Source organism: Ictidomys tridecemlineatus, chromosome 10 (assembly GCF_052094955.1).
Source record: "Ictidomys tridecemlineatus isolate mIctTri1 chromosome 10, mIctTri1.hap1, whole genome shotgun sequence".
Lineage (NCBI taxonomy): Eukaryota > Metazoa > Chordata > Mammalia > Rodentia > Sciuridae > Ictidomys > Ictidomys tridecemlineatus.
The window spans coordinates 57,260,745-57,283,843 of NC_135486.1; positions in this window are offsets into that span (position 1 = coordinate 57,260,745).

Here is a 23,099-nt window from a genome sequence, read left to right on the forward strand (position 1 = left end):
CCTTAGCTCCTTATCACAACTCTCTATGGTTAACTATTCTTATCATTTTACACATAAGGAAGCTGAGGCCCAGAAAAAGTCAAGATCATTTTCAGATTCACACAACACAGGCCACCAGGAGGACTTGAGGTCAGGAAATCTGTTTTTTGAAGCCCTGAGCCTAACTCTGTGCTACCTAAAGAGCAGTTGCTCTACTTGATGAGAGCCTACCAATCCTTGAGCTATGCAGTGTGGGTGACACTAACACGGCCTTGGGGAGCATAGTGTCAACTGGAACCTTCAGCAGTACTCCTTAGATGCATCAGCACCAGCACAGCAAGCCATAAATGTTCCAACTGCGTTTGGAGGGAATTGGTAACATAAGGTTTTATGGGAAGTTCAGCTTGAGCTGGGTTGTGAAGTGTGTACGAGAATTTATTTAGCAAAGAGCTTTATTTATTCATATTTAGCAAACATTTATTGAGTGCTTACTTTTTGCTAAACACTATATTGGGTGCTGACAATACAACAATTAACAAAATAGGCAAAACAAAACAAAAACACCCCAGTCCTCCTTTAATTAAAGGCATGCACAGATTTATTGCAGTGAATCCCAATAATATGTATAATTATAATGTACCAAAAATATGAAAAAATCCAATAAAAATAATTCTAGCAAAGAAAGACATGATATTCAAATACTTATTAAGTACAATAAAAAAGAAGATGAAGGTGGAGATTAGAAGATAAGAAAACAAAATGATTGGCAGATGGAATTCATTATCTAGGATAGTCTAAGAGGGAATAATTTTCACTTGGATCAAAATGCTTGTTGAAGAAGCTGAGGCTCAGAGATGGTGTGATCTCCCTAAGTGCCTTCAGCAGTACTGTGCCTAGTGTGTATCCTCAGCTCCCTTTGAGGGTCTGCTGTTCCTGTTCCAGGCTGCTCCTCTGCCAGCAGCTTTTCCCTCCTGGCTTGCCAAACATGACAATTTCTCCAAAACTCATCCTTCGAGTCAGCTTTGCCATATGCCAAGTAAAAACATCGTCTCCCGAATTTGTTCTCCAGACGAATCCTTGTTGCTTTACCTTGATCCAATGAAGCTATTTCCCAAAGAAATCTACTTCCTAGGATTCACTTTGAATTTGATGAGGGCTCTTGGTTCCTGAATATTCACTGAACTGTCCATGGCCAGTGCTGTTCCTCTTGCTTTCAACCGTCTTCACCTCCTTGGTCTTCTCTGGATCACAAAATGTGGGCTGTCCACTGAGGTACATCCCCCGCCCTTTTTATTATTATTATTATTATTATTATTTTTATTTTGAGACAGGGTCCCGCTAAGTTGCTGAGGCTGGCCTTGAACTTGTGATCTTCCCGCCTCTGCCTCCTGAGTTGCAGGGATTACAGGTATGTACTACTGTACCGACTGGGTGAGCTCTTGTGTTATGTTTGATCTTTAAGATGCTTCCTGGTGTAGATCCCTCTCACACATAAACAGTGTGGAGATGTTAAGGATGTCTTCAGTTGCCTTGTTTAGGGTAGGCATTGTTTGGTGCCAATGTCTGGGCTTGGCACAAGATTCAGGAGGCACCCACACTTTGTAGATTCAAACAGCAATTCTTTATTCCCGCTCTCACACCGCCTCCACACAGGTCCAGGGGCAATCACGTTCTGCCGTCTCCCGCACAATTCACCTACTCCACGAGGCTATCTCCAAATCCCATTTCAATCTCACGAGAACTCAAGGGGAACAAGCAGCAGGAACACCCTAATCCCAGCAATAATCTTCAATCTCCAACTTCCCTAAAACCCATTATCTTAAACTGGCAACGCCTTAAACTCAAGGAGCCGGTTACTTCCTCAAACCTGATCAGCTCTAAACCCGGATCCGCCTTGGTCCTTGAGCAAGGTCACGTTATTAAAAAGCATGCATGCAATGTCCCATCAAATGTCCTCTAAGCAGCATGGGGTACGCTTGGCAAGGAAATTTCGATGCGTCATTCCTACTTGGTAATGGCCCTCAGCAGTTTGGTCCTTAACCAAACCTCAGTATATGAGCCCAGCAACCACTCTGTTATGCTACTCATGGAGTCTGGGCAAGGGGATTTCAGAAAGCGTACAGACAGTAGCAACAGGTTTGCTCTGCTCCAACATGTTGGGGGACTCAGCTGGGAAGATCCAAATGTCTGTGAATGACTCGAAGGTCTGGGAACTGGAATCATCTGGGGGATTTTCGTTCACCTCCCTGACCCGTGGGCTGGGCTGACTTGAGGCTGGGCCCAGTTGAGATTGAGGACTGGCATGGCTCTAAGAGGCCTCTCAACGCTGGGGCTGGATTCCAGGTGCAGGCATCATCAGAAGGAACATCTGGAGGCTGGGGATATGGGCCAGAGACAGCTCAGAAGTAAAGCACTTGCCTACATATTCGAGGTTTGAATTTGATCCCCAGTACCACAAAGAAAAGAAAGAAACAGCTGGAGAACGTATGATCCAAGAATCCAAGACGGCAGCTGACCTGTCAGTAGGAGATGGATTTCAATCAATTTTTAGTGTGGATATTTTTTTCTTTTGTTAGCATTTACACTGTTACTTAAAATTAATTGGCAATTTGTACTCTGAATTATGACCACTTTTCTTTTAGTCTATTTTAAACTTTCTATTGAGTTTTTATTAGCTGAATAATTAACTCAGTGTATACCAAGTATATTAAAAATAATTACCCGATTCTTTGTGGTTTTTTTTTTTTTTATTCAATGAAAGATTTTTCCCATGAAGATGCTTTTCTGGAGAGAAGGGAATACCAGGGATTAAGCCCAGGGGTGTTTAACCACTGAGCAACATTCCCAGCCCTTTTTATTTTTTTATCTTGTGACGGGGTCTAACTGAGTTGCATAGGGTCTTGCTAAATTGTTGAGGCTGGCCTCAAACTTGCAATCTTCCTGCCTCAGCTTCTTGAGCCACGGGGATTACAGGCATGCACCACCCCACCGGGTTTAGATGCTTTTTATTATATGATCTTTTCCTTGTGGCTTCTGATGTTCACATTTCCCAATAGACTCTTCCAACTCCAAAATTAGGAGAGGGGTGTGTGTGTGTGTGTGTGTGTGTGTGTGTGTGTGTGTGTGTGTGTGTCTATCCAATACTCTCTTACAGTTTACATAATGTTTACATTTAAGTGTTTGAAGCAACTAGAATTTATTTTGATAATAGATGCATATGCCAGGTTCCATTATTTTTCCAAATGCCTAACCAATTGCCACATGTGCATTTACTGAATAATCTCTCCATGGGTGTTTAAATTTTCTGCAACCATGTTTCTATGTCTTAGTAGCACAATAACACCAAGAAAACTCTTAAAGAACATGGACTGTAACTGTTTTTAAAGAATTCCTCATTGCTCCCAGCAATGCTAACTACATCTTAAGTATTTAATATGAATTAAAATATTAAAATACTGAATATTAATATTAAATATTAATTTACTTGGTGGAAAATTAGAGAAACAACAGTGTCAACTTCATAGAAAGAAAACAGAACTATTGAGTTTTGATATGAGTGACTGTTTTCCTAGTGGTTTGGTCAAGCTGGGAAACCACTGATTTTTTGGGGGGGGCCCTCTTTTTGTAATCCATTAGTCACCTTCTCACCTTGATAAGTGGAGCCATATGGAAAATGCAGGTGCTTATATAACCACAAACGTGGGGTCTACAGTGCCTATATATGAGATCAGCAAACTAATGCCTATGTGTTGAGAGGCTGATGCCTATGGGCCATCTGACTTGGGGCCTATTTTTATAAATATTTGTTGGAATGCCATCATGACAATGGTAGTTATCTCTGGCTGCTTTAGGTCACAAAGGCTAGGTTGAGTAGCTGGGGCAGAGACCACACAAGTTATAATACCTAACATAACTTGTTATCTGACCCATCATCCTGGGGGTGAAGAATGTTGTTCTGAAGACCTGGCATCATCAGCATCATCTTGCAGCTTTTTAAAAAATGTAGACTCTCAGGCCACTTCTCAGAACTACTGACTCACAATCTGCAATTTATTAATCTCTCCAGATGATTCATATGCACGTTAGATTTTGAGAAGCACTGGGCTAGTCTTCTGTGGAAGAAGCAGTCATCTTGTGTGGAAACTCCATTGCTGCTTCTGTTCCCCTCCTGTAGGAAAAGTGCCATCATGATGCTTCAACTACACCCATCCTATTTCTGGCTCAAATTCACATCGATATATTGAGCATGTACCTTGGCCTAGTATTGCATTTATAGACAGTGTGCTGTTGTAGGAAGAGCTGGGACTTTGTTATCAGATGGACTTGGGTCCAAAAGGTGGTTCTGTGATGTGCATGTAGAAAAGTATTTAATCTCTGAATCAGTTTTATCATTTGCAAAAACAAAGCAACAAACAGAAAACTCCTAGTCTAGGCTTTAGAACAGGAAGATCTTCTGAACAGGCTATTTGGAAAGGTTTGTACTCCTTTAGTTCCAAAGTTTTCTATTCATATGTTCCTCACAAGTGATAAAATCTCAAGGGCAGCAAGTTTCCAGCCAAAAAGACTACACCTGGAAGCCCAGAGACTCCAGAGGCTGAGACCTGAGGATTACAAGTTCAAGGCCAGCCTCAGCAACATAGTGAGGCCCTAAGCAACTTAGCAACACCCTGTCTCAAAAATAAAATTGGGATGAGGGTGTAGCTTAGTGGTGAAAGTTCCCCTGAGTTCAATTCCTTAGTACAAACAAACTATACCTGGAATTGCGTTCTTCACCTCTAGCTAGCTCAAGACTCAAGAGGCCTCTACTGAAGATTGTCAGAGCTAAGTAATACCACTAGATGGCGCCAACAGAGTTCATTCGGATTAAGGTAAAAATACTTGGTTGCCAACATAAATCCTCCAGTTTATAAAGCTCTTGATGGGTTTATTTAAACTTCTGAAAAGGCCACCTCTAGCCAAAGGGAGAATTGAATAAATGTTGGGAGGAGAGTAAACAGAATATTGAAATGTGTCTTCCTGACAGGAATGTCAACTGGCCCACAAGAACTGCTGAGACCTTTGAAGAAACAGAATATTAGAAAGGAATACACAGGCTTCCAAACTTCTGGTGCTGCCATGACAACTAGTGCTCACAGATTAGGTTGTTATAAAGTGCCCAGGTGGATTATGGGAGCACATTTGGGGAGTGAGGATTCAGACCACCACGTGAGAATGAGAAGTCAGGAAAGGAATAAAAGCAGAGGATTGGAGTGGGGTAGGGGGAATTTGATTGGTTGGTTTGGTTTTGTATCAGGGTTAAACCCAGGAGTGCTTAACCACTGTACAACATACTCAGAGCTTTTAATGTTTTTTTTTTTTTTTTTTTTTTTTTTTTGAGACAGGGTCTTACTAAATTGGTTAGGGCTCTGCTAAACTGCTAAGGCTGGCCCCAAATTTGCAATCCTGCTGCCTAGGCCTCCCGAGTCTCTGGATTATAGGCATGTGCCACCACACCGGAGAAAAACAGAGAACTTCTAATAACAGAAATAAATCTAGTCCCAAAGGCTAATGTTATTTTCACCTTAAATGATGCCGAAAGATAAACACTCATGAGTACTAATTCAGAAAGCATAGCCACCACGAGCCGGTGACACTCCAAATTATGGTTTTAGGATGCCTTCCAACCAGTGTGGTAATGCACACCTGTAATCTCTGAAACTCTAAAGGCTGAGGCAGTAGGGTGGTGAGTTGGAGGCCTGCCTGGGCAACTTAGAGAGACCCTGTCTCAAAACTAAATAAATAAGGACTGGGTATGTAGTGTTATGGGCCAGGCTATATGGGCAATGACCAAACAGATTCCATTTTATCCTGAGACTCCATATCATGTCAGAAATGCTTCTCCCGTGGGAAAGCCCCACCTCTGTACCCATCAATATTTACCCAGCATAACATACATGGTAATGCAAAATAGTAATTCTTATACAATGTAAAATTGTTCTCTTTGCTTTCCATTTTTCTTGGGCAATGTACCTTGTCAGAAATTGATTGTCTAGACGTTAGTAACCATTCTCTAACTTGTACTGAACTAGGGTAATTTTGACCCACTTCCTTCTGCTTACTTGCTGCAATGCCAACCTGGAAAGTCCTGTGGGAAATACCAGTGTACCCATTGCATTGTCTCACTGACTGCCCAATTCAGCTTCTGTACCTGCTTGCTTGCAGCTACATCAACCCAGATGTGGTTTTTGCCTTTAAATATCCTAAAATGCTCAGGTTTGGGGCTGTTCCTTGCAGAGACAGTTCTGGGTCCTGTGGGGAGCAGTCACCGGCTGGCCAGCTAAATAAAGATTCTTCAATATGGACAAAACTGGGACTTGGTGTGTTTTCTGAGCGACCTGCCCCCAACAGTAGCTCAGTGATAAAGCACCCCTGGGTTCACTCTCCAGTACCAGAAAAAGAAAAAAAAAATTGTCTCAATAATCCAAATCAGGTGAACAACTCAAAGCCAACAGTGTAGACTCCTGAGTCAAAGGGCAACAGGAATTTGAATGGGGGTGTGAATTCAGTGGTCAAGAATCTTCTCTAATTGAATTGCATTTCCAAGGTAATTTGATATTCAGAGAAGAACTTCCTAACTTCCTGGATGAGGGGCAGAAGATTTTTCATTACTGACAATGCCAGTCCTCAATTGGTGGGAAAAAAAAAAAAAAGTATCCCTTTGGGTTTTTGTCTGTTTGTTTGTTTAGGTACTGTGAGGATTGAACCCAGGGGCACTCAACCACTGAGCCACATCTCCCATCCTTTTTTATGTTTTTAGAGACAGGGTCTTGCTGAGTTGCTTAGGACCTTGCTAAATTGCGGAAGCTGACCTTGAACTCATGATTCTCCTGCCTCAGCCTCTAGAGCCACTGGGATTATAGGCGTGCACCATCACACCTGGTTTGTTGTTTTGTTGGTGGTGCCGGAGATTTGACCTAGGGGCTCTCTATACCCTGGGCTATAACCTCTCTATTTTGAGACAGGGTCTGGTTTATTTGCCTAAACTGTCCTTGAACTGGTGATCCTCCTGCCTCAGCCTCCTGCATTGCTGGGATTATGGGCATACTCCACCATACCTGTCCTTTCCCACTTCCTATTTTTTTAATCTTCTGACTTTGGTTTTTACTTAACACAGTGGTTTCTAGTTCCATCCATTTTCCTGCAAATGACATAATTTCATTTTTTATGACAGAATAGAACTCTATCCAGTAGATAGGCCCCATTTTCTTTATCCATTCATCTGTGGATGGACACCTACGCTGGTTTCATACTTGTAGCTATTGTGAATTGTGCTGCTATAAACATGGATATGCTGTGCCGCTATAGTATGCTGACTTTAAATCTTTTTTTTTTTAGTTTTATTGATTTTATTTTTTCTAAATACACGACAGTGGAATGCATTACAATTCTTATTACACATATAGAGTTTAATTTTTCATATCTTTGAATTTAGAGTATGTTCACGCCAACTCATGCCTTTATATGTGTACTTTGTTTTTGTTTGTTTTTTTATGTTTAATACCTGAGCATCATTGTTCCAGTTTGTCTGCGCTCAGAGTGTCTGTCCTTCCCTCTGGGGATGAACTCTTCCTAGTCTTCAAGTCTCAAGGTAGCCTCTTGGCTTGTTTATTTATGTGTTCCTCCCATTTCATTATTTATTTATTTATAAATATTGGGGATTGAACCCAGAGATGCTTTACCACTGAGCCACATCCACAGCCCCCCACCTCCACCCTTTGTGACAGGGTCTCACTAGATTGCCCAGGCAATTCTCAAACTTGTGATCTTTCTGCCTGAGCCCCTCAAGTAACTGGAATTATAGCCAAATGCCACCATGCCCGGGTCCCAGTTCTATTTGTTTATTTAAATTTTGAGACAGAGTCTTACTAAGTTGCTTAGGGCCTCCCTAAATTGCTGAATCTGGCCTCAAACTTTTTATCATCCTGTCTCAGCCTCCCAAGTTGCTAGGATTCTAGGCATATACTCCGTACTGGACACACAGTAGTTTCAAACATATAGAACTATTCAGTTTTTGGATCCTCTGACTTTCCCTAGACTGTCTCCCACGCTGATGCACTAGAATATGTCAACTCCCTCTTTAAAACCAAGGACAATTGGCTTCTGTTGCAGGCATGGATGGCCATTCCCACCTGAGTTCTTCTTGCATACACATCTTGTTCATACCTTTATTATTGCCTACTCCACAAGGTCTTAATTACTGTGGTCAGCCCCTTGCCTAGGAGAATCAAGTTATAGAAGCTGGGAATGTATTACAGTTGCACAGTGCTTGCCTAGTATGCGGGAAGCCCTGGGTTCAATCTCCAGCAACACAAAAAGAAGAAAAAAAAAAAAGGTTGAATGTGTGAATAAACCACTATTAAGACAGAAAACATATTTTCTCATCTCCATCTATTTACTTTTACAGATAAACCTGTTCATATGGGGACAACAAAAGACATTTGCTGAAATCCAAAAACATAAGAAATGGGTGATCAAAAAAGATGTCATAACTATTAGACCAGAGCTTCCTTATCCAAAGCACATTCAGAAAAAAACCAGCTATTTAGATAATGAGATCAGATGAAATAAAGAGGAAAAATAATGGTGTATTGGGTGATCACATATACTCAGATTTTCCAAGATGGTTGTTTAAGAACCTCTCAGAAAAAGTGATTTTGAGGTGGAAACCTAAAGGAATTGCCTGAATGAGTGTATGTTAAGAAAGTGTGGCTGTGGATATAGGGGTATGGATGTGATGGTGGGGACAGTAGAAGACAGTAGCCCTGCCCCTCCCTTTATTTTTCAGGACTAATTACATTAATATTGGGTTTCAGACTAGATTCTATGAAGGAAACCAAGGTTAAGTACAGCATGTAAAAATAAGTTTAGTCTCAGACAAATGCCTTTTAGAGACTTTAGTTTTGTATTCTAGAGGATTATTTGCTGAACAACTCATCCTGACTTCAAAGTATAGTATAAATATTTGCCTCTAGCTCCAAAGTCACTTAGATTGTCTTGCAACCTAGAAAGTTCTATATCCACAGATACAGGATTTAGGGGCCTCTTTAAGTCCTGGTTCAAAATGGGCCTTCATTTCTGAAACGATCAAGAGGTTAAAATCCATGGCTTTATGTTCAACCGCAGGAAAATCACAGCTCCCCTCAAGCCAGCTGGGGACATCCCTTGGTCTGGATGCTGCTCCCAACCTCCAGAACCACGGAAGATCCCCAGCTTGGCCCAATCTGCAACTCCCAGCAGTGGTGGAAGTCTTACAAGGATCTTTGATGTCAGTGGTGGGGAAGAGCAACTGGATGATCAGAATATAATTAGGGAGCATTCTCCTTCCTGAGTCTCAGGACCATTTTAAATAGTTGTTTTTTTTTTTTCATCTTACTCGTCTTAAATAAAAGGATTTCCATTTCACCTCATCTCAGCCAATTTGGCATCTTCTTTTTGTAACCAGTAGATAAAACTAAAATAAAGTTCAGTGTGGCTGTCCCTAGATCATACAAGGTACCCTAATTGGAAGAACTAGGGAAGCTTGACCTGGATAGGCTAGACACCTAGAGGGATCTGACCCAGCCTGGACTTGAACTCAAATGGAATAAGAGGACTTGAGAGAAGCTGGAGAGGGAAGTGGGGCTCTGGTTAGCACCAGTCTGTACAAGTCAAGCAATTATGAGGAAAACTGAGGATCTTGGGAACCTCCAAGTATCAGCCAAAGAGCCCTAGAGCATGAGTAGGGGATTCTTTCTTCCTGCATCATCCCTAGAGGAACAGGGAAAGGACGTGGACTCCCCAGTGGTGATTCTGAGTGCCTCACTTCCACTCTCTAGAGAAATTTTTTTCCTGGTTTGAGGAAATTTCCAATTTATTTTTCTTCTTGATATTCCTATATATTTTTTGTTTTCTTTCCCCCTATTGTTCTTTCTGTCCCCCTCTCTCTCTCTCTTTATGAATTCTCATCATGTTTCCCAGGTTGGCCTTGAACTCCTGGGTTCAAGTGAACAAATAGTAGCAGGCACCGCCATGCCTGGCTTTCTTTTCTATTTTCTGTCTGGTTTGCTTGTCACGTGAAGGTTGCCGTCCTCAAGCGCCAAGGATGGAAGGATATAGAATTTCATCCCTTCCTATATGATCCTGGACGTGGTTAACAAAATAGATGGAATCTAAGTTGAAATCAAAATTATGACTCCTTCAAAATAATCTTCTCATATCCTCTGGATCAAGTTAGTTTTTCCGTAGTCTTGCTGAAAAATAGCTTAGCTAAGAAATGCTTGAACCAGAACAAAATGAAATGAATGTTGAAATTCAGGCTTTAATGTGAAAAATAGTACAAACTCACCTTGTAGTTAAAAGCCTGGTACATAGTAGGTATTCCATAAATAATGAATGAGTCCATTTTCATTTCCTGTGATGATGGAGTGAGATTCCCCACCTAAAGAGGCATGAAGGACTATGTTGGTCTTGAGCCCAAAGCTGCCAGGCCCACATGGAGTGGGTTAATGGCTAACTGACACAGGAATGACGACCCCAGGTCATACCATATGTTCACACACACACACACACACACACACACACACACACACAGTATATTATATCACCTTTAAAAAACAGCCCCTGGGCTGGGATTGTGGCTCAGCAGTAGAGCAGCTCATCTAGCACGGGTGGACCCTGGTTCGATTCTCAGCACCACATAAAAATAAAGGCATTGTGTTGAGTCCATCTACAAAAAAGACTCTCTTGCTTTCTCTTAATAAATAAATAAATAAATAAATAAATAAATAAATAAATAAATAACAGGCCGTGCTATTTGTGACAATACAGATGAAACTAATTCTAAGTGAAATAAACCATGCACAGAAATAAAAATATTGCATGATTTTTCTTATATGTAGCATCTAAAAAACAATGGTCCTTTTTAAAAAAGTAAAATAGGGCTGTGGTTGTGGCTCCAGAGGTAGAGTACTCACCTAGCATAAGTGAGGCACTGGGCTAGATCCTCAGCACCTCATGAAGTAAAATAAAGACATTGTGTCCTCCTATAAATAAAAAATAAATATTTAAAAAAAAAGAAAATAGTGGTTATCAGAAATGGGGCAAGATCTGAGTATTGCAGAAGATTATGGAGATAGATGTAGGTCAAAAACTACAAAGTTGCAATTATACAGAATAAATAAGACTAGAGAATTATATACAATAATATTGTGTTGTGTATTGGAAATTTGCTAAGGGAAGATTTTAGGTGTTCTTGCCATAGACAGAAATGTGAGAAATGGATATGCTAATTGACTTGACTATGGTAATTTTTTAACTGTGCATATGTTTATTAAAAATTGTATAATTTAAATATATACAATAATAAAAAAAAGTTAAACAAATATAGTGGCACACACTTGTGGTCCTAGATACTTGGGAGGCTGAGGCAGGAGGATCGCTTGAGCTCAGGAGTTTGAGGTCAGCCTGGACAACATAGGAGACCCTGTCTCAAAAGAAAAAAAAAAAATTAAGGTTAGGGAAGTTTTGGTAAAGAAGAAGTTCGAAATTCAAATGAGTTTGTGATACTTGATACCATAGCCAACTTCCATGGAATGTTTGATTCATACAGCTCCTTTTCCTTCTAATTCTGAGTCACTGAGCTGACCGTATTGCCTATAAAATGGGGTGAGTGCCCCCTTAGCACGGCGCTAGGGAAATGAATTAATGATAGTGAGGTGTGTTTTAATAATGTCTGAGGAAATACATCATGCAGAAGTAGATCATACTCACTCCTTTTTCCCATTTCTTACAGCTAACAGCTATGACTGATTTTATTTTTGTTACCAGAATTAGCGTACATTTTCCCTTGCCTGGTTTCCATTTCCCTGATGGTGGGATCTTGCCCTCACTCCCCCCAGCCTTAACCCCGACTCCCACAGTCATATGTGCAAATATCCAGCTGCCTGTACAATTGCATCATTTCTGAGCACCAGTTGCCATGACAACATGAAGGTTGTGTTTTTCTTGCATTCCTCATTTCAGCAGTTTTTTTTTTTTTTTTTTTTTTTTACATTCCTCATTTCAGCAGTTAAGCATTTTGAGTAGGCCAACAATTTAGATGCCCTTTGGCTAATATTTGCATCAAACAAAACTAAATTTCGTAGTTATTTTCCATCCAACGCTTTATCTAATCCAGGGGTGCCATGTTGCATGATCTAGGTGTTTCTTTTTTATTGCTGTGACTAAAATACCTGACAAGAACAACTCAGAAGATGGAAAGTTATTTGGGGCTTGTAGTTTCAGAGATCTTAGTCCATAGATAGCAGACATTATTGCTCTGGGCCCAAGATGACCCAGCACATCATGCAGGGATGGACCCAAGGAGAAAAGCTGCCCTGGTCATGAAGGGGTTAGGAAGCAAAAAGGAGAGAGGCTACAGGAAAGATGCACTCTTCCCAGTGGTCCACTCCCTACAGCCATGCCCCACCTGCCTACAGTTACCACTCAGGCCATTCAAACTAGATGGATTGATTGGGTTACAACTCTCATAATCTAATCCTTTCACTTCTGAATATTCCTGCCTTAACAGAAGCAGTGTGTGTTTGTGGGGTGAGGGGGGAACCGCGTGTTCAAAGTATAACAACTGCTTAGGAATCTCTAAACCCTAAGAAGCTGAGTTAAGCTGAGTCTACAATTGCACAAATATTGAAGTAAACTATGTCCTGCTTCAAAAAAGTCTCCGGGTTCCTTGGTGAGAAGAGAAAGCATTTACAATTGGTCATTTGGTTCATTTTCCTGAGAATAGTTTAGTCTTGAATGTCTTAATGCTCTCCAGTCAAAGGCCCCCCAAAACATACACCTGTAGTTGACTAAATTTAGTTCACTACCCATTACGGGGAGAGAAGATGCACTCGATGGGTGTATCCAAACTGGAGGACAGAAAGGTGTTTCAGACTTGAAGGCTCGGCTCTGGACGGGATGCCATCAGGAAGCAGGGATAATTCCATAATCAGGTATCATGACAATTTTTAACTTTAAAAGAGGGAGAATGAAGGCAAGCTAACGCTTCCATTGTGAAGAAGTGGCAATTAGTCATATGGGGCTTTGGGTCATTTTGTGGCTTGGACAGTGTTAATGTTTTTGTCTGTGTTCCGAAGTGGTTACATAGCAGTCTTGTTTTTGTCTTGATGCATCATGAAGGGTGTCAGCATGGCCTGGCATCATGTCGGTGCTTCATGAACTTGGCTCCGTTCAACAGGACATTGTGGTTCATCTATCAGTACCTGTCCAGCTCCAAGATGTGAGAGGATGTGCTTTTGTGTATCTCAAAAAGGAAACTTCAGAATTTGAAAAAAGTAGCAACAGAAATTTAAAGATAACAATCTCACGTACTACTTTTTATTTATATCCCAGTTTTAATCCAGAAACAATTTCCTGTGGTTCTAAGAGATAATGAATTTCTCAGAGCTTTTTACTCATAGGCATTTAAAAACCTAGGAGTACTCCACCACTAAGCTATGTTCTAAGCCTTTTTATTTTTTTTTTCATTTTTATTTTATTTTCCCTGCCTCAGCCTCCAAGTTGCCTGAATGACAAGCATATGCCACAATACCAAGCCTCTGATTTGGTGTTTGTTTGGAGGTACTTGGGATTGAACTCAGGGGCACTCGATCACTGAGCCATATCCCCAGCCCTATTTTGTATGTATTTAAAGTCAGGGTCTCACTGAGTTTCGTAGCCTGTCACTTTTGTTGAGGCTGGCTTTGAACTTGCAATCCTCCTGCCTCATTCTCTGGAGCCACTGGGATTATATGAGCCTGGCTCAAATTTGTTTTAAAACTCAATATAGGCTACAGTGGGGCATGGTGGCACACACATGTCATCCCAACTGCTTGGGAGGCTGAGGCAAGAGGATCACAGGTTCAAAGCCCAGCCTTAGCAACTAAGTGAGGCTGTACTTAACCCAGTGAGATCCTCTCAAAATAAAAAATAGAAAGGGTTTGGAATGTGGCTCACTGATTAAGCACCCTTAGGATCAATTCCTGGTACCAAAAAGTAAAATAAAACACAATGTAGGCTACAGGCACCAGTCAACGGAATATTGCCATCAAGCCTGTATCTTCTAGCCTAGGCTGTGCCAAACTCTCCTACTACCATGAATTTGTACTTGCCAGTGTCTAACCTGGACTACTCCTTGCAAAACTCCTTCCTCTATCTTCTAGGTCAAAACTATTCAGGTGTAAATTTGCAAAAATGTTACAGGCTCGTGACAAGAACTGTATGAAAATTATACAGCAATTTGATTATGCAGCATTTTGACAGAATAATTTTATGTCTCCTGAATATAATAATTTAAGGCTGGGCACAGTGGCCCATGCCCGTAAAGTAATCTCAGAGACTTGGGATGCTGGGACAGGAGGCACTCAAGTTCAAGGCCACCCTTAGCAGTTTAGTGAGGTCCTAGCAACTTAGCAAAATCCTGTATCAAAATGAAAAATAAGGTTGATACAGAGCCCCTGGTTTCAATCTCCAGTACAGAAAAAAAAAATTAGCTCTAGAATTTAGTGTAGGAGTCAAGAAATAACTTCTGTAATATATGTTTTAGGCTTAAAGGTTATATAGTCTCTGTAGAAATTATTCAATACAGGAAAGCATACCTTACATAAGTGAATGAGTGTGGCTGCATTCTAATAAAACTTTATTAACAGTAAAATTTAAATTTCACATACTTTTATGTCATGAAATATCATTCTTAATTTTCTAACTATTTGTGTAAGAAAAATTCTTAGCTCCTGAGTCTTTCATAAGTAGGTCATGGATCTATAGGTTGTTGTTTGCCAATACCTATTATATGTAATTTTTTTTTAAATTTTTGCTTTTTTGAGGTATTTTATTTTTATTGTGTTTCACAAAGTCTTTGTCCATATCATCTGGAAATTCCACAGAAAAACAAGCTCTTGGCCACACATAGTTCAGAACACATTGTTTCATATCTCAGTTCTAATGCTACCTCTTCATAGAGGCCTTCTGGAGGCAACTTGTCATAAGGGGCTTTATCACTGACTACACAGAAAAGTTGGTTTTCTTCAGGCATGAGAGTGGTCCCACAGCTATATTTTGAAATAGATATTTTAAAATTTTTATGGACAAAAATGGTGTAATGACTTGGCTTTGTTTCATAGTCATGTGGGGGAGAACCCTAGATAAGATGGTTCTGTTTTTGAAATCACAAGGGAGGCTCAAAGTCACTTTGTCAATGTCTTAATGATTGAGACAGATGCAAAGAATCCTACCCTTTGCCCTGGAAAGGCTTTGCACAGTACAACCAAGTTGCTAAAATCTTGTAAATAAGGGAAGGTGACCCCAAATTATTAGGTCAGAACTTCTTGTGATAAGCAAAAGAAAACAGATCCACACAGTTTGTGGGATTTTTTTTTTTTTAAAGAGAGAGTGAGAGAGAGGGAGAATTTTTTTTTAATATTTATTTTTTAGTTATTGGCAGACACAACGTCTTTGTTTGTATGTGGTGCTGAGGATCGAACCTGGGCCGCACGCATGCCAGGCGAGCGCGCTACCCCTTGAGCCACATCCCCAGCCCTAGTTTGTGGGATTTTTATTCAAGAAATTCAATCAACTCCAACAAAAGTCAAGTTTAGAATTTGATTTATCTGGAAAATTTCCATCAGCCTTTGTTACCTCCTCGACTATTTATAAATTCTGTCAACTAATTTTCTGTCCTATTCTCTTTTCTCCTGTGGAATACCTGAGACTGGATAAATTATAAACAGTAAAATTTTATTTGGCTCATGTTTCTGGAGATGTCGCAAGGGGGCAAAATTACCACGTTTGCAGTCGAGGGGAGAAATAAAAAATTTTCCACGCACATCTGCCCCTTTCAATGCTTTATTCACTCAAATTACTCAATACAATTTCACTCTATAGGTTCTTAATCAAGAAAAAGACAATTCTTAATACTAGGCACTGCCATAGACATAATCAATTCACAGCAAACAATTCTAGATTAATTCTAAACACTGCAAAACACACTTAATCGTGACTAATGACAGACATTCCCTCTGCAGGTTAAGTTCAAAAGTCTTAAGCCTTAGGCCTTATGTCCAACAGATGCACACTCACTCAGACTTTGGTGACCAGGTCCAGAACCAAGCCAGGCTTTTCCTGGGGTGGAGTGGACGACCGCTTGAGGAGAGGGTTGTAGGGAGAAGTTGTGGCTCTCACCAAGGTCCAGATGAGGCAGCAGAGTTTGAGAACAGTGAGGATCATGCAGAGGATCAGAAATGATGACAAGTGATGGGATGTCAGGTCCTCATCAGGTTCTCCAGCTCAAGTGCATCCCTGTTTTGGCTGGCTGACTCCCTATTCATCAGCTCTATTATTATTTTTTTTTAAGAGAGAGTGAGGGGAGAGAGAGAGAGAGAGAGAGAGAGAGAGAGAGAATTTTAATATTTATTTTTTAGTTCTCGGCGGACACAACATCTTTGTTTGTATGTGGTGCTGAGGATTGAACCCGGGCCGCAAGCATGCCAGGCGAGCACACTGCCGTTTGAGCCACATCCCCAGCCCTTCATCAGCTCTATTATTTATACTAAATTTGGGGGGGGGGTTGATTCCCCTTTCAATCCTTATTAGCCACCACCAGATTTCTCAGTGACATCATTTACCTGGAGTCAGAAACCTCTGGTCTGGTGGTCTCCACCCTGATCTTCTCACCTTTCCCTCTTATCAGGTGAGGACAGCCTGCCAGGGGGGCTTCACTCTATTTATCAAGGTGAGAGGAGAAGTAACTTGTCTGAGGCCATACTGGAGGGTTCTGTGGGAGTGCCTAGTGAGACTGCAGGTTCAAACTGGAATTTTTAAAATAGAGTTGCTTAGACTCCAGCCTAAGGCCATCCTCACAGGACACTAGGAAGTCCAAGATCCAGGGGCCACTTCTGATGAGGACCATCTTGTTTGTCACGACACGACGGGAGGTGGGGTGGGGAGACTGAGAGTTGGCTCACCCATTCCATGACTATCCCACAATAATGGCCTTCATCCATTCATGAAGGCAGAGCCTTTATGACTTCCTCACCTCTTCAAGATCTCACCTCTCAACACTGTTACTTTGAGAATTCAGTTTCTATCATATGAATTTGGGGGGACACATGCACACCATAGCACCTTGTACTGTAGTATATTATTCTCTAGTTTCCATTCAATCATCCATTCTCCCGAAGAATATTATAAACTCTTGAGTGTGGGAATCTTTATAGTTAAGAGGGATTGACAAAATTAATACCACTGAATACCTTGTCTGCTCAGGCACCAGAGTGGCCTCTTAACACCTACTATGCTATCTCTAAGCTTCACATCAGCCTGACATAGTGAATGTTGTTGGAGCAATACTGTGGACACTTGGGATGCCATGGGCTGTTCCATGGGGTCTGAGAGAAAATAGATATTGGTCCTCAATTTTGTGGTCCTAAACACTTGTCCATGAACCTGTGCACAGCCATCTCTCCTTTAAAATCAATGCCTCCAAACTCATAGAAACCTCAATATTGATGAGTATTTTTTAAAAATAGAAGCCATCAAATGACCAGTGTGATCAGCACATCCTCTCCCTGGAAACTAATCCATATGAGAAGCCAAATGACAGTCTTCTGATTGTTTGATGAATATAGAAACAAAGTCTATAGCCATACCATTCTGAATGTACTCTGTCTTGTCTGATTGTATGTGTAATTTTTAACACTCACCTTGCCTGCGTTCCATGCGGGTGGTAGAAACGGGGTTCCCCTCTGTGGAATGAGCTGGCTGAGAAATAAAAGCTAAGAAAAATAGAATGACAGAAAAAACCACAGGACACCAAAAGTAGTTTCAAAAGCGGGGGCAGCAAGCTGATCAGATGGATTAAGTTTCCAGACTCTGGCCAAAATGGAGCCCGCACCTGCTTCATTAATATTAGGAAACATCAAAGGCCGTCTATAGAATGTTCTTCACCAAAACAGGTTAAAGTTGGGCTGTCCAGTTCCCAATGGGTTACGCTCATCTCTGGAGCTACTATGAGGGATCTTCCTAGCAGAGAGGAGATAAAGATCACATGCATTGGGCAATCTATGGCTGTGGGAGAGCCACGGAGAGTTCCCAAGGCCAAACCTAAATCTACCTGGCTTCCATGCCAAGAGAAGATCCTCATGTAATTGATGGATGGTTTCCTGCATAATTATTAATGTATAAATGCATTGTGAATAATGCAGTGTAAGTTCATTAATAATGCATTATAACTTTATCAGTTAACATTTGAAAGCTATTCATACCAACATAGGTATATATACCAACATGTGTATACACATACACACACACTTATGTGTGTACATTTCAACATTTGCTCTGTATGAAACATATGTTTCAGTAATGTCTTTTAGATAATATATCACTGAACTGTATTCCAAGCCCTTTTTTTATCTTTTACTTTAAGATAGGGTCTTGCTAAATTGCCCAGGCTGGTCTTGAGTTTGGGATTCTCCTGCCTCAGAATCCAGAGACTTGGGGATTACAGGTATGTGCCACCATGCCCTGCTTTATATCTTGGATATTTTTCCTAATTCTTGGTAGCAACTGCACAATGTACTATTGAATCTATTTATTTAGCTATCTTTCCATGCCTCTATTTATAGTGAACAATAGTTATTACCCTTCATGCAGGTTCTCTAAGAGCCAGACACTTTCTGCCCCAGGCCATTGGCCTGTGTTCCTCCTGGAGTTCTTGCCACAGGGGTCCTGCTGTGGTGTCCTAGCACACTTGCTTCCCTCAGGGAAGCCTTTCCCCCCCATATTTTCTAAAATAGCCCATCCTCACCATACCCATCTCTAATTCCTTAAATTGATTTTGTTTCCTTCTTAATACTGAAAGCAACCTGAAGTCATCATGGTTGTCTGTTGCCTTGAGAGCAGTGTTTTTGCCCTTTATACTGTTGTATGTGTAGCTGTGTGTGTGTGTGTGTGTGTGTGTGTGCGCGCGCGCATACATGTGCCTGCCTAGAACAGAGGCAATAACTCCAAAATATTTATTTAATAAATGAACTAATTTTCACACAAATATTTCAGATGTCCTAGAAATGACAATTGCTTTATAAGAAAGTTCATTAAAAAATTCGACAGACGTTGCCAAATTATTCTCCTAAAATGTTAGACTCATTTGTACCTTTGTTTGTTTGTTTGTCTTTTGCTACTAGGGATTGCACCCAGGGGTTCTTTACCACTGAGCTACATACAGCCTCAAGCCCTTTAAACTTTTTAAATCTTGAGACAGAGTTGCTCCAGGCCTCACTAAATTGCTGAGGCTGGCTTTGAACTTGTGATCCTCTTGCTTCAGCCCCCCAAATTGCTGGGATTACAGGCATGAACTTCCATACCTGGCTAATTTATACTGTTTAAAAAAAAAAATGTGTGAGAGCATCTTTTTCAAACATCCTGACCAACAGTAAATGTCACTGACCTTTTCTCTTTTATATTATGTTTATTTGTGATGTGATATATTTATCATTTTTTGTTAGTCAGTTTTGCATCACTGTAACTGTTGTGGGTCAGACTGTTCCGAAAACGTACCAAGTCCATTTTGTCGGAATTAGAGACTCTTTATTTAGCCACCCAGACACTGCTCACTGCAGGACCCATAACTTTCTCTGCAAGGAATAGTCCTGAGCCTGAACATTTCAGGGTATTTAAAGGCAAAGACCATATCCAGGTTGGCATAACAGCAAGCAAGCAAGCAGGGGTACAGAAGATGAATTGAGCTGTTAGCCAAACAATGCAACGGGTACATTAGTATTTCCCATGGGACTTTCCAGGTTGGCATAGCAGCAGGCAAGCAGAAGGGAAGTGGGTCATTTTGAGTAAAAGTCAAAGAATGGCTACTAATGTTTAGACCATCTCTTACAGGGTACACTTTCCAAGAAAAATGGGAACCAAAGACAGAACAATTTTATATTTTATAAGAATTAACATTTTGTGTGCCAAACACGCTCTGCTAAGCAACTATTGATTGGTACAGAGGCAGGATGTTCCCATGGGAGAAGCATTTCTTATGTAACATGGAATCTCAGGGTAAAATGGCGTCTGTTTGGTCCTTGCCCATATAGCCTGGCCCATAACGTAACAAAATACCCGAGTTACTCAGCCTTAATAAGGGAAAGGTTTATTTTGGCTCACAGTTCTGTAGGTTTCAGTACATGTTGGTTGGCCCCTTTGCTACTGATCCTGTGATGAGGCAGCCTATCATAGCAAGAGTAAGTGACCAGAGCCAGGAAGCTCTGGAACCAAACTGGCAACAATTGTTGCTATAGTTGAATCTCAGATTGGATGTTGCTATTCAGTTTTGGAGGTTTTAATCCATCACTGATTGGCCCCTGCTTTGGGCCTACAGCAGCACAGAATTCCACCGCCAGAGCTTGTGATGGAGGAGATTGTTCTCTTCATGGTGACCAGGAAAGTGAAAGAAAGAAGGAGGAAAAGGCTGAGGGCCCAGTGTCCCCCAGTGACCTAACTTCCTCCCGCTAAACCCACCTGGTAAAAGTTCCACAGTCTGTCCAGTTCTACTCGGGTTCCCAATATTACCACAGATGGCCACCAAACCTCTCATACATGGGCCTCAGGGGGGGCACTTACCCAAACCATAGCACTTATTAAGTGGGAAATGTTTATTTTACTTTGTGGTCATATGCATTTATTTAGGGTTGAGTAAGGTAAATGTCTTTGGTGTGTGTTGATTATTATTATCTTGTTTTTGGTCTCTTGCCTATTTCATGCTCTCATGTTCTAAAGTCTCTGAATCAAAAGGTTAGCAACGATTTCTCTCCTTAAACATTTTTGAACATGCTAATTCCATTATGTAAGACATAAAATAAAAATTAAGAAAAAAAAACAGTATTAGTTCTTCATTAAGTGCCAGTTTGATTCTAAGGTCTTCACATGGGTTATCTCATTTAACTTTCTTAATAATCCTTTGAAGTAAGAATAGTTGTCATTCCTATTTTATAGATAAGCAAAGAGACACAAAGTTCAAGTGAAAAGAGCCCCAGGAGATTGGCAGACTCTGGGATAACTAGTGATATCTTTTTGTGATCCTTACTCTTGGAGGCTCTCGATAGGCCCTCTGATTTCCAGATTCTTCTTCCAGATTACTTTGGTATGGATACGTGGGTGTAGGGACCTGCATTTGGATCTTTCAAAGCTGCCTGATCAGATATAACAGATAAAGAAACTGACCCAGAATTTAAGAAACTTCTCAGAGGCACAATGGCAAGCTCATCTTCTTTTTTTTGGTACTGGGGATTGAACCCAGGGGCCCATTACCACTGAGCCACATCCCCAGCCCTTTTTCTTTTTATATTTTGAGACAGGATCTCACTAAATTGCTTTTAGGGCCTGTCTAAATTGCTGAGGCTGGGCTGAACGTGTGATCCTATCTCAGCCTCCCAAATCACTGGGATTACAGGCCCAGCTGACAAGATCATGTTTTGAAACTAGATTTGTCTGCGGAGTGCAGTGGCACACACCTTAATCCCAGTGACTCAGGAGGTTAAGGAGGATCACAAGTTCAAGGCCATACTCAGCAACCTTGGGTTCAATCCCCAATATTGAAGAGAGAGAGAGAGAGAGAGAGAGAGAGAGAGAGAGAGGGAGGGAGGGAGGGAGGGAGGGAGGGAGGGAGAGAGAGAGAGAGAGAGAGAGAGAGAGAGAGAGAGAGAGAAAGAAAGAAAGAAAGAAAGAAAGAAAGAAAGAAAGAAAGAAAGAAAGAAAGAAAGAAAGAAAGAAAGAAAGAAAGAAAGAAAGAAACTAGATTCACCTGATTACAAAACCCTGGCTCTTCATCAAACATTTCAGCTCCCCAGGACAGTGCTGAGCCAAGGTATTTGCTCAAAACATACTTGTCAAATTGATTTTACCATTGCCAGGAGCAATAAGGACACACATCACCCATAATTAGGCCACTTTTCCATTGGATAGGAAGGAAAAAAACAGTGGCCATACTGCCCAGGAAGGACTTGACACTAAACCTGGACTAAAGTGACTTGATCCAATCTGCTTTAAGAAGCTCTGACCTGAGTGACATTTGGTGAGAAACCAACTGTAATCAGGCTCTCCATGAAATGGCAGTACCTACCTCAAAATCTTATATACAAGAGAAATCCAGTAAATGGACAAATAGCAGGGAACAAACCTGAGAAGAGTAACATAGCTGAGATTTCAGATTGTAATTATGAAAACAATAGGCTTCAAAAGAAATTTTCCTGCCAGGCACCGTGGCCCATGACTATTCTCCCAGAAAAATGTCAAGTTTAAAGCCAGCCACAGCGACTTAATAAGGCCCTAAGCAACTTAGAGAGATCCTGCCTCAAAAAAATAAAAAATAATAAAAAAAGCTGGAGATATATCTCAGTGCTGAAGCACCCTGGGTTCAATTACCAGTACTGAAAAAAAAAAAAAAAAAGAGAGAAAATAATATCAACTTATCATATAGGTTACAAAGATATCCCTCCACCCTAGTTTTCCTGTTACTTATATTTACAATAGGATTGGTCATCTAAATTTTTATTTTAAAATTTTACATGGTCAAAATTAATAGTTTTTTTTCAGTCAGGCACACTGGTATCCTACAATCCAGTTACTCAGGAGGCTGAGGCAAGAGGATCAATTGAGCCCAAGAGGATCACTGGAGGCCAAGCTGTGCAACATACCAAAAACTTGTTGCCGCATCCGGCCACAGGGACTCAGAACTTGTCTCAGGAAAAAAAAAAAAAAAAACAAGACAAAAAATTGTGGCTTTTTTTCTTCACAATTATATAAGATGTATAATACAATACATCTTTTCTTCCCACATTTTTTTTTACTGCTGCATTATAGTTGTTCATAATGATGGGATTTGTTGTTACTTATTTATAAATGCACACAATATAACAATATACTTTGGCCAATACATCTTATCTCCTTTTTTAAAAAAATGTTTCTTTTTGGTACTGGTGATTGAAATCAAGGGCACTCAGCCCCTGAGCCGCATCCCCAGCCCTTTTTATATTTTATTTAAAGAGAGTCACTTAGGGCCTCACTAAGTTGTGAGC